The sequence below is a fragment of the Ranitomeya variabilis genome, chromosome 3 (assembly GCF_051348905.1).
Source record: "Ranitomeya variabilis isolate aRanVar5 chromosome 3, aRanVar5.hap1, whole genome shotgun sequence".
Lineage (NCBI taxonomy): Eukaryota > Metazoa > Chordata > Amphibia > Anura > Dendrobatidae > Ranitomeya > Ranitomeya variabilis.
Window position 1 is genome coordinate 678,137,210 of NC_135234.1, and position 13,449 is coordinate 678,150,658.

Here is a 13,449-nt window from a genome sequence, read left to right on the forward strand (position 1 = left end):
CATGGTCGTCAGTGGGGAGTTCTTCCAAGGCCACCAGCAGGTGGGGGTCCAATTCGCCCTGATTGCTAGTAGGGCCAGCATTCAGTGGTTGGACCTCTTCTGCAGCACTATGTTTGCTTGTGCTGGCTTCTGTGGCCTCTGGGCTCTGTGGCCTGGCTTGGTCTGCTTCAAATTGCACCAGTTCAGTGACCATTTGAGCCTTGAACTTGCACTGGGAGTTCAGGCCATGGTACGTGCATACCCCAGCAAGAGTGTCCTTCTTCTGCTGGGCGTACCAGGCTTCTCCTTTTGCAGCCATGGTTGCCAAGTAAAAGATAGGATAGAAAAACGAAGAGAAAAGGGAGGGGATAATTACCAGTACACACAATTGTCCCCGGACTAATAAACACTGAGTTCATTCTCCAAACTTGTTTGCGCAGAGTCCTCGCAAGAACTTTGCAAGTTTTTAGTGAGAGGAATGATCGCTCAAGCCGAATCACTAATGCTCTACGATCCCACCACGCTACCACCAATTTGTCATGGATTCACACCATGACCGTCACCCCTACGTCACGGATCGGGGTGACCTTAGGCCAACAGACGGCTATCACATGTGCAGGGGGCTTATCTTAGTTATCCCTCCACTGCTAGCAATATGATGAAAACACACACAAGGTTATTGACCTATCGTTTTACAGCAGGGGCTTATTTTAGTTATCCCACTGCTCTACAATATACCACGAACTGCAGGGATTTATGTATATCCCGCTTTACAGTTCTGCTTGAAAACTTGCAGCTCTCTGGCGCCCCCCTTTACCCTCAGGTCAGATTAGGTACTGCACCTAGGGTAATTAGGCTGCCTGCTTTGTACTGGCTATTGGGCACGCTGCAGCGAGGGCGATATAACTACTCCCTATAAGGCAGGAACAATAATTATCAACGTCGCTACAACGACTCCCAAATACACAGAACAAGGTATGCTGCCACCAGCTTCGATTAAACGGGTCCGAAGCTAACCCAAAACAGTAGCGTAATTCCCTTCAGAAGACTTAGGGTACATTTTAGAGCAGGAAGAACGAAAACTAGTAATTTTAATATTTACTCCGAAAGAAGGCAGTGTTTATCAAAATTTTACAAGGATGTTACAATAAGAGACAATTGAAAATATGTACAAGGCAATTATAAAATAAAATGGAATAAAGAAGAAAGGTAAAACTCACATGTTCTCAGTTCATGTCAGGCAAAACCATGCTGGCAGGCAGAGCCCACATGTCCCAGTGCATAGTATAGCTCCTCAGGCAAAACTGAAGGCTGGGGGAAGAGTCGAGACTTCTAAACTGCAGCCTTGGGACATCACTAAAGGGCTGGTTAATGATATTCACTGAGGTCAGAGATATTTACGTTCTTAGACCCTGGAGACAAAAGAAATTCCTGACTGAGAAGGGAGGGACAACAGGTGGCTTTGCAGGATTGGTCACCTGCAGTTTAAAGCCACACCCTGCTCACACACTCTCTTCAAGTTACCCAGTGTCTGCCATAGGGCTGGTTTGTTGTATTCAGGGGGGGGGAGAGGGGGTTTACAGCTGCCATGTGCTTTCAGGACCATGGTCAGATGTGCAAAAATCCCTCTTCTATGGGTTTTGCATTATCGTGACAGGTGCACATCATAGAGTCTCGCCCTTCCGCTGACCCGCCGAGATAATAACAGATGTTGCATCAGAGCTCCCAGGATTGGCTACCCCACCTGTGGTACACACACAGAGAGGAGGTAACGACAAGTGTAGGAAGATGACAGTCCATAGAGTCCATACGAGGTCCAAAGCCAATTGACACAAGAGTCATCACCTGGCTTATTCGAACATCTCCATGGAACCAGGCGACAAGCGTATCCCAATCCTGGCTTTCTCCAACCGTATCCATAGTTAAGCGATGGTCAATGGAGCAGATCTGTATCCTTCCAGCTGGAGCCGAAAACCACTAGGTTGTTTCCTATAGAATGATAGATCCGTGTCCCTCATGATGGTGCCATGATGAATTGGCTGCAGTCCTGTCTCTCATCCATTAGGTGTTCTGCTGAATGTCCGGCTGTGTTGCTCTCTAGTCTGTCTCTGAGTCTCTTTGTACAGAGGCATGTCACCTGTCTCTAGATTTACGCAGTGTGCCTTAGTCCACCCCCAAAGACAAGGGCAAGAATGGTGATGAGGAAGTTGCCTTGTTTGACTATGTAATCTATTTGAAATAGATCTTCCTCCTCCATCCCAAAAATCAACAACTATCTGGGTTAGACAATGCATAATTAGCATATCAGCAGACCTCACTATTCTTCAAAGATAATAGCACACTATGTTATATTAAATATCAGCTAACAAGTCAATATTCCAGACTTACACAAATAATAGTTTGTTTTCTTGACCAACCAGAAATCAACAGTTAAATCCAAAAGCTAAAATACAGATAAAAAGTCAATTGTTTTTGGTTTACTAAACATAGTCGTCTGGGTAATCTACTATATAATTGTCTAAGGGTCACTTCCGTCTTTCTGTCTGTCTGTCTGTCTTTCTGTCTGTCTGTCACTGATATTCATTGGTCGCGGCCTCTGTCTGTCATGTAATCCAAGTCGCTGATTGGTCGTGGCAAAACAGCCACGACCAATCAGCGACGGGCACAGTCCGGCGGAAAAATGGCCGCTCCTTCCTCCCTGCAGTCAGTACCCGCTCCATACTCCCCTCCAGTCTGCCCTCACACAGGGTTAATGGCAGCGGTAACGGACCGCGTTATGCCGCGGTGTAATGCACTCCGTTACCGCTGCTATTAACCCTGTGTGACCAACTTTTTACTATTTATGCTGCCTATGCAGCATGAATAGTAAAACGATCTAATGTTAAAAATACTAAAAAAAGTAAAAATTCGTTATATACTCACCGTCCCTCAGCCCCCGGATCGACAACAGGCCTTTCCCGCTCGCGACGCTCCGGTAACCGGTCCATGCTGCGATCTCGCGAGATGATGACGTGGCGGTCTCGCGAGACTGCTACGTCATCATCTCGCGAGACCGCAAAGCACTCTTGAGACCGGAGCGCACGAGCAGCGTCGGTAACCGCTTCGCTTGGATCCGGGGGCTCCGGAAGGTGAGTATATAACTATTTTTTATTTTATTTCTTTTTTTAACAGGGATATGATGCCCACATTGCTATATACTAAGTGGGCTGGGCAATATACTGCATGGGCTGGGCAATATACTACGTGGCTGGGCAATATACTACATGGGCTGTGCTATATACTACGTGGCTGGGCAATATACTACATGGGCTGTGCTATATACTACGTGGCTGGGCAATATACTACATGGGCTGTGCTATATACTACGTGGCTGGGCAATATACTACATGGGCTGGGCAATATACTACATGGGCTGAGCTATATACTACATGGCTGGGCAATATACTACGTGACTATACAACGCGGGCTGTGCAATATACTACGTGGACTGCGCAATATACTACGTGGGTTGCGCAATATACAACGTGGGCTGCACAATATACAACGTGGGCTGCGCAATATACAACGTGGGCTGCGCAATATACAATGTGGGCTGTGCAATATACTACGTGGGCTGCGCAATATACTACATGGGCTGCGCAATATACTACGTGGGTTGCGCAATGTACTACGTGGGCTGCACAATGTTCAACGTGGGCTGCGCAATATACAATGTGGGCTGCGCAATATACTACATGGGCTGCGCAATATACTATGTAGGCTGCACAGTATACTACATGGGCTGCGCAATGTACTACGTGGGCTGCGCAATGTACAACGTGGGCTTTGCAATGTACAACGTGGGCTGCGCAATGTACTACGTGGGCTGCGCAATATACAACGTGGGCTGCGCAATATACAACATGAGCTGCGCAATATACTACATGGACTGCGCAATATAGTACATGGGCTGCGCAATATACAACTTGGGCTGCGCAATGTAGTACGTGGGCTGCGCAATGTACTACATGGGCTGCGCAATGTACTACGTGGGCTGCACAATATACAACGTGGGCTGCGCAATATACTACGTGGGCTGCGCAATGTACTACGTGGGCTGCGCAATGTACTGCGTGGGCTGCGCAATGTACTGCATGGGCTGCGCAATGTACTGTGTGGGCTGCGCAATGTACTGCGTGGACTACGCAATGTACTGCGTGGGCTGCGCAATGTACTGCGTGGGCTGCGCAATGTACTGTGTGGCTGTGCAATATACTATGTGGGCTGTGCTATACACTACACATGTGCAATATACTACGTGGACTGCGCAATATACTACGTGGGTTGCGCAATATACAACGTGGGCTGCACAATATACAACGTGGGCTGTGCAATATACAATGTGGGCTGTGCAATATACTACGTGGGCTGCGCAATATACTACATGGGCTGCGCAATATACTACGTGGGTTGCGCAATGTACTACGTGGGATGCACAATGTTCAACGTGGGCTGCGCAATATACAATGTGGGCTGCGCAATATACTACATGGGCTGCGCAATATACTATGTGGGCTGCGCAATATACTACATGGGCTGTGCAATGTACTACGTGGGCTGCGCAATGTACAACGTGGGCTGTGCAATGTACAACGTGGGCTGCGCAATGTACTACGTGGGCTGCGCAATATACAACGTGGGCTGCGCAATATACAACATGAGCTGCGCAATATACTACATGGGCTGCGCAATATACTACATGGGCTGCGCAATATACTACGTGGGTTGCGCAATGTACTACGTGGGCTGCACAATGTTCAACGTGGGCTGCGCAATATACAATGTGGGCTGCGCAATATACTACATGGGCTGCGCAATATACTATGTAGGCTGCACAATATACTACATGGGCTGCGCAATGTACTACGTGGGCTGCGCAATGTACAACGTGGGCTTTGCAATGTACAACGTGGGCTGCGCAATGTACTACGTGGGCTGCGCAATATACAACGTGGGCTGCGCAATATACAACATGAGCTGCGCAATATACTACATGGACTGCGCAATATAGTACATGGGCTGCGCAATATACAACTTGGGCTGCGCAATGTAGTACGTGGGCTGCGCAATGTACTACATGGGCTGCGCAATGTACTACGTGGGCTGCACAATATACAACGTGGGCTGCGCAATATACTACGTGGGCTGCGCAATGTACTACGTGGGCTGCGCAATGTACTGCGTGGGCTGCGCAATGTACTGCATGGGCTGCGCAATGTACTGTGTGGGCTGCGCAATGTACTGCGTGGACTACGCAATGTACTGCGTGGGCTGCGCAATGTACTGCGTGGGCTGCGCAATGTACTGTGTGGCTGTGCAATATACTATGTGGGCTGTGCTATACACTACACATGTGCAATATACTACGTGGACTGCGCAATATACTACGTGGGTTGCGCAATATACAACGTGGGCTGCACAATATACAACGTGGGCTGTGCAATATACAATGTGGGCTGTGCAATATACTACGTGGGCTGCGCAATATACTACATGGGCTGCGCAATATACTACGTGGGTTGCGCAATGTACTACGTGGGATGCACAATGTTCAACGTGGGCTGCGCAATATACAATGTGGGCTGCGCAATATACTACATGGGCTGCGCAATATACTATGTGGGCTGCGCAATATACTACATGGGCTGTGCAATGTACTACGTGGGCTGCGCAATGTACAACGTGGGCTGTGCAATGTACAACGTGGGCTGCGCAATGTACTACGTGGGCTGCGCAATATACAACGTGGGCTGCGCAATATACAACATGAGCTGCGCAATATACTACATGGGCTGCGCAATATACTACATGGGCTGTGCAATATACTATGTGGGCTGTGCTATACACTACACATACATATTCTAGAATACCTGATGCGTTAGAATTGGGCCACCATCTAGTTAAGATATAATCTGGTTTCTTCACAGATGCTAAGCACCAGACTTGGCGCATCTTATAGATGCTCCTTTTCTGGGGCAGCTGACAGCTGATGTTTTTAGTCTGGGAGGGGGCCAATATCCATGGCCCCTTCTCAGGCTATTAATATCAGCCCGCAGCTGTTTGCCTAGCCTTTGCTGGTTAGATTTTATAGGGGGACCATATGTCAATTTTATTTCTGGGGTCCCCCTGTAAACTAGCCAGTAAAGGCTAAGCAAACAGTTGTGAGCTGATATTAATAGCATGGGAACCTTCATGGCTATTGGCTCCTTCCCAGAATATTAACATCAGCCCACAGCCATCGGCGTTCCCTCTGCTGGTTATTAAAATTATGCAGGGGCGCATGCAATTTTTTTTCTCTAAAATTAACAGTTGCTGTTTGGTTACAGCCTACATAGGCTGGTGACAGTGTGTGTGTGTTTGTGTGTGTGCTTGTTTTTACTTACCGACTTAGCAATGAGGGTGTCGGGCTGACACTAAAGGTACCGTCACACTAAGCGACGCTGCAGCGATAGCGACAACGATGCCGATCGCTGCAGCGTCGCTGTTTGATCGCTGGGGAGCTGTCACACAGACCGCTCTCCAGCGACCAACGATGCCGAGGTCCCCGGGTAACCAGGGTAAACATCGGGTTGCTAAGCGCAGGGCCGCGCTTAGTAACCCGATGTTTACCCTGGTTACCAGCGTAAAATGTAAAAAAAACAAACAGTACATACTTACATGCGTCCCCCGGTGTTCACTTCCTGCAATGACTGAGCGCCGGCAGTAGCAGGGCACAGCGGTGACGTCACCGCTGTGCTGTGCTTTCAATTTCACTTTGTGGCGCTCAGTCAGTGTGGGAAGCGGACGCCGGGGGACGCATGTGAGTATGTACTGTTTGTTTTTTTTACTTTTACGCTGGTAACCAGGGTAAACATCGGGTTACTAAGCGCAGCCCTGCGCTTAGTAACCCGATGTTTACCTTGGTTACCAGTGTAAAATATCGCTGGTATCGTTGCTTTTGCTGTCAAACACAACGATACACGGCGATCGGACGACCAAATAAAGTTCTGACCTTTATTCAGCGACCAGCGACATCACAGCAGGATCCTGATCGCTGCTGCGTGTCAAACTAAACGATATCGCTAGCGAGGACGCTGCAACGTCACGGATCGCTAGCGATGTCGTTTAGTGTGACGGTACCTTTAGCCTAGAGCTAGGTGTCAATGACAGCTGCTGACACCAAGCCCTAATCCCATTACCCTGATGCCACTGCATTAGCATGAAAAAGGTGGTGTTGAATCACAAAACTTTTTAAAAAAATATCTTTAATTAGTTCAAAATAATCTTCATTTCTGTACAAAAACGCATGCATGCGCATTTTTGCCGCAACGTTTTTCCTGGCAAGAGATGTAGAAACCTTGCAGAAATTTCTGCAAGCAAATACTCAATCTGCGCGCATAGCCTAAATAGGTTTGATTAATTTTTTTCTTAGTAATATGCAATATTCAATTTTAATTCATATGTTACGAAAGTCTTAAGGAAGAGCAAGCACTCACCATCCGCTTAATATCCAGTCTTTATTGTGACATGTAGTCAAAAGCAGTAACAGTCAGGGAGAAACGTGATTCCACAAGACGACGGCCGTTTCGCGCTACCGCACTTCCACGGGTCTTGATGTCCCAATTTTAATTCAATTTTAATTCATGGTACACCATTTTATGTGTTTGTATATGTGATGTAATTTATGTGATGCGTACTCGCATCGTTTTTACTGTAGAAAGAAGCTCGAGGAAATACCTGCAATGTTGTGCCTGAAGTGTCTTTTCTGACATCTTTGTGAAGGCCTTTTGCTGACACTTTGACACTGGCTTCGTTTTCATATATTCCATATATAATATATTGGCAGCTTTAAAGCAGAAGCCACAAGTAAAATGATCAGGTCAATCATTTAACAGCTTAACGACTTTCGAAGCCTGAAGTGGGTAACAGCAGTGGCAAAAGATGGAACATCTGCACAGATGAAGTCATTTTGATATTGCATATGTTCATTCTTATGTATTTTTTGTGACCTTTAAGGCTGTGTGCCCACGATGAGATTTTGGTGAGTTTTTGATGTTATGTATTTTCGCTGTGTCAAAAATGCAGTTTTTTCAGTACAGATTTGAAACAAAACCTGAATTTTTTTCTGATGCCATCTAGGTGAATGAGAATCCTGAAGTCTCTTGCACAAGTTCCTTATTTGTGACTTGCAGATTTGGTGCAGATGTAAATTTGCATGTCTTCTTTCTGCGGTTTTGCTGCTGATTTCACCCATACTAATGAGTGGGGAAAAATCTGCACCAAAAACGCATGTAAGGGTAAGATCAAACTAGGCATTTTTCAGCGTTTTTCTCTGCAGCAAAACTTGATCTCTTGGTATGAAAGAAGCTGCAGAAAAAAAGCATGTTTTCCTTGCTTTTTGCTGTGTTTTTTGTGCATTTTTTCCAGTGGTTTTGGCATGCTAGATTTGTTTCTTGTGCATGCTGATAAACTTTAGTGTTGAAAAACAAACCACCTATCCCATAGAATCAGGTTTTGGCACAAAAAATACAGGAAAACAGGATACCTACGTTTTTGGTGCATTTTTTATTCATTTTTTCACCACCCATTCAAATCAATGGGTGAAAAATGCTGGATAAAATGCTGAAAGAAGTGACATGCGCTATGTCCAAAAACCATGTACAGCCCAAAATACTGATGACAAAAAAACAGTGTGTGTGCATGAGATTTCTGAAATCTCACAGGCTGGTACTGTAAAAAGCAGCTAAAAATTAGCATTAAAAAAACGCATCAAAAATACACAGCAAAAACGCCTAATGTGAACGTAGCCTAAAAGTGCACAAGCCCAGGCTGATTAGTTACAGGTTACAGGAACATTACCTTTTCTAGTACTTCTCTTCTTCTATGTGGGTCACACTGCACCAGTGCTTATCATAACGTACACTAATTCGATTTATGCTTCCGACTGCAGCAGAGATTTTGAATGTTTTTTCTTCTTCCCCTACCTGTATAACAAATCAGAGCACTGTTCCCAGCACAATCTTTGCCTCATTTCTGATCTTCTAACCTTTCCTTTCTAGAAACAGCAATGAAAGGATTTGTCCATGGCTGCAGTGTCATTTTGTCTGGTGACTCACCTAGCACAACAGCGTCCCCCAGCCGCACTCGCTCACCACTTCCTGCTTTCTCATGCCAGTCTGCTGCCAGCCTGTGTGCAGTAATTGGGGACATGAGCTGCCGATTGGAAAAATAATTTTGGGGATTTCCGTTCAGAGTCAAACCTAACTTAAAGAAATACAGCTGTGTTTTGCGCGGACTCTGATGGAGCAGGAAGTGCTCGGCTGAGCTCCGCATCCCGAGGCTTGATTCCCCCCCGTTTAGATACCGGAATCGGGACCTTTTCACGGCAGTCTGCTTCCCCTCGCCTCCGAGAGCGCCGAGGTCCGCAATGCCCAGGAAAGCCGGCGCGGGACAGCCGGCTGGCCGCCCGATATCAGAACTCTTGGCGGGCGGCGGTGCAGGTAAAATGGCCGCCGCGCCTGTCCTCACTCTCTCTCACATCCCGGCGCTGCAGCTCAGTGAAGGGGCAGACGATGCGGATCTGAATAATGGAGGGGACGCAGTTATTTCAACTGCTGCACTCACCAAATCCCTCCAGGAGACCTTCCGCACAGAACTTTCTGCAGCCATGACTGCAGTCTCCGCCCAGCTACAAGATATCTCCCAGCGCACGGCATGCTTAGAGGAGAAAATGGAGGCCACAGCAGAGGCCCTTAGTGAAGATCAAGAGACCCTCACACTCCATGCTGACCGCATCATGGACTTAGAGCTGCGCAGTGAGGACCTAGAGAATAGGTCCAGAAGAGGTAATATTAGAGTGCGTGGCTTACCAGAATCCTATGTGACATTAAAAGAGACAATCACTGCTCTATTTATTGCGCTCCTGCCGCAGGCAGATCCATCCTCATTACATATCACAAGAATCCACAGGGCTCTAGGCAGAACACGTTCCACAGACATTCCCAGAGACGTGGTCCTCAAAATGCAATATGAGGAATCTAGAGATTTAATTCTTAATGCTGCAAGATCTCTATCTACACTTCCTGGACTTCCAGATTCTGTGAAATTGTTTGCGGACATAGCACCTGCCACGCTGTTTCGTAGGAGAGCCCTTAAACCAATCACCATGGCACTACAGTCAGTGCAAGTGAAATATCGCTGGGGCTTCCCATTCTCTTTATCTTTTACACATAAGAATGAGCAGTATATTTGTCGTACACTGGATGAAGGCAAAAAGGTTCTAGAACAAGCTGGAATTCCGCTTCCTGATGTTATGCCTCCACTTCCGCAAAGAAGACCCAGACCAGCTAAAGAATGGCAGCAGGTTCCTGCGACCAGAAGCCAACGTTCACGAATTACTTGACTGTTTCCTGGATTCCCTGGATTTAATTTTTGAGACGTGGCTTTACATAGACTCCTTCGGTTGACTGCATTGAGTTATCTTCAGTTATCTGTTAATGATCATTAGACTGATCTATATTTTCCTGATTTCGAACTTTTCTGCATATGCCCATACCAATTTACTCTCCCTATTTAACCTGTTTATTATTTTTCTACCAGTTTTCCCATCCTCTCCCTCTTTCCCCCCCTTTCCTACCTCCCTTCTTCTCCCCTCCCCTTTCCTCCCCTCTACCTCCCCCTCCCCCCCTTGACTGGGCTAGTAATCATAACGGGTAAAGCCTCGGGTTTACTACATGTTGCCCTATTTTGGCGATTCTCGGTCTACTTTTAATATGGTATTCCGGATCTCCATCTTTTGTGAGGCTAGAACTCACATTATTGTTCTATTACTGTTATATGTGTATGTTTTCCCTTGTTTTGTTTTTCTCCCTTTGTTTTCTAGTAGATTTACCACACATTGTTCACTTCGCAGTTTCCAACGGTGGAGATTTGGCAGGACTGGTCGAGTGTCTGAGTCTGTAAGCATTACTTGTATCTTTACTAATGTGTAGGGTTATTTCACACAACGTAAAGGGTCTTAATTCGCCCATTAAACGGAGGAGAGCGTTCATAGATTACCATAAACACAAGCCAGATATCTTGTGTTTACAAGAAACCCATTTCTCCTCTTCATCTTCTCCTAAATTTTTTGACTCGAGCTATTCCCGCTACTTCCTTGCCTCTTGGGACAGAAAAACCAGAGGTGTTGCTATATTACTAAAAAATTCCTTCCCCTTCCATTTGACTGAATCATACTCAGACCCTGAAGGGAGGTTTTTAATACTACAGGGAACTCTACAGGGTAAAACAATCTGTATTATCAATAGTTATCTCCCTGCAAACACCCAGATCCGGGTTTTTAAATTAATTTTATCAAAGCTCTCTCAAGTCTCATACCACCACCTGATTTGGAGTGGGGATTTCAACATGGTCCTTGATCCAACTCAGGACAGTAGTGCAGTACAGAGGTCTGATGTTTCCAAGAGAGATAGGAAACAAATCTTGCACTTGATGAGGGAGAATAGATTGGTGGATGTCTGGCGGGAGATTAATGGGCAGGCAAGGGGCTTCACATTTTACTCACCAGTACACAAATCGTACTCGCGCATTGACTTACAGTTAACGACTGCAAATACTCTAGCATCGGCTCTGTACTCACGACATGTCCCATCAGCTTGGTCGGATCATGATTTTGTTCTGTCGGTCTTTAAATTTGATATTACCACGTCTGGCCTTTTTAAGTGGCGCTTAAATGAATCCCTGCTTACAGACCCCACTATATCTTCTCAACTTAAAGAAGATCTTAAACTTTTCTTTCAAACTAATGTAACTAATGACTCCTCACCTGGTAACATCTGGATGGCTCATAAAAAATTCATAACTGGCTCTATAATCAAGATAGCTTCCACCAGGAAAAAAAACAGGTCAGCCCTTCAAAATAAATTGGAAACCAAGCTGTTCAAGCTCGAACAGGCTAATCAGCTTTCAACGTCTCGCTATCTAATAAAACAAATCTCAGATGTCAAAAAACAGCTGACCTCATTGCTCACTGTTAAAACGGAGAAAGCCCTCGCCTGGACCAGAGCCTCCTTTTACAAGCAGGCAAACAAACCTTCCAGAATGTTAGCACGCCAACTACGCGCAAGAGAGTACTTAAACTCTATACCCTCCATAAGGGATGGCTCTGGACGTATATCAGCCCATCCAGAGGGTATTTATAAAGTCTTTTATGAGTACTATCAAAAATTGTACTCCTCCCCTCAAAACACTCCCTTGAAATCTCTGAACTCTTTTTTACAAGGTGTTTCCCTTCCAAAAATTTCTGAACCTGCCATACAGCAACTTCAGTCGGAAATCCTTCCTGAGGAAATTACTATGATAATCAAAAAATTAAAGTCGGGCAAGGCTCCGGGTCCTGACGGCCTGTCAGCCCTTTATTACAAAAAATTTGGAGATCTCCTAATGCCCCACATTAAAAATTTCTGCAACGCCCTTCTTTCTGGCTCCCAAATGCCCCCTGAGTTTTATTTTGCTCACGTAACTGTCATTCCCAAACCAAAACGAGATCACTTATTAGTTAAAAACTACCGTCCTATTTCTTTATTAAACGTCGATTTAAAAATTTTCACTTCACTCATCACTGATAGACTGAACAAAATATTGCCTTCGCTTATACATAAGGATCAGGTGGGTTTTATCCCGATGAGACAAGGACCTGACAACATACGTAGAAATCTCAACATTATCCACTCAGCGAACCGTACGCAGAAGCCTTTGATGGTACTGGCTCTAGATATAGAAAAGGCTTTTGATACAGTTCTTTGGCCTTATCTTTTCTCAGTGTTAGATAAATTTAATTTCCCTCAAAAGCTGATTTCCTGTCTTCAACTAATATATGACAATCCATCAGCGTACCTCAAACTCCCTTCCACTAAACCGTTATCTATAAATATACAAAGAGGTACTCGTCAGGGGTGTCCCTTGTCCCCAGCATTATTTGCTTTAGCAATGGAGCCGTTGGCCGCAGCCATAAGAGAAAATCCAAACATATTAGGACCCTCAGGCATGGGTGAAAAATACAAACTGAGCCTTTTTGCAGATGATCTTCTACTCACACTGTCCAACCCCTACTCTACTCTACCCAACCTATTTTCGCTTCTGCGTACATTTGAAAAAATATCAGGTCTCAGGATAAATGTTGATAAGTCAGAGGCCCTATTCATCAACACTCCTAAGGCTGATCAAGATAATTTAATTTCACAATTCGGCTTTACGAGAAAGGAACATTCCCTATCCTACTTAGGAATTAACCTTACGACTCATAAATCTTCCCTTTTCAAGTGGAACTATTCCCCTTTAATTGCAAAATTTCGGACTGACATAGCAAAATGGTCTCGTTTAAAAATTTCATGGCTTGGCCGGTTACACACTATAAAGATGGTTACTTTGCCGAGATTCCTATACCTATTTAGA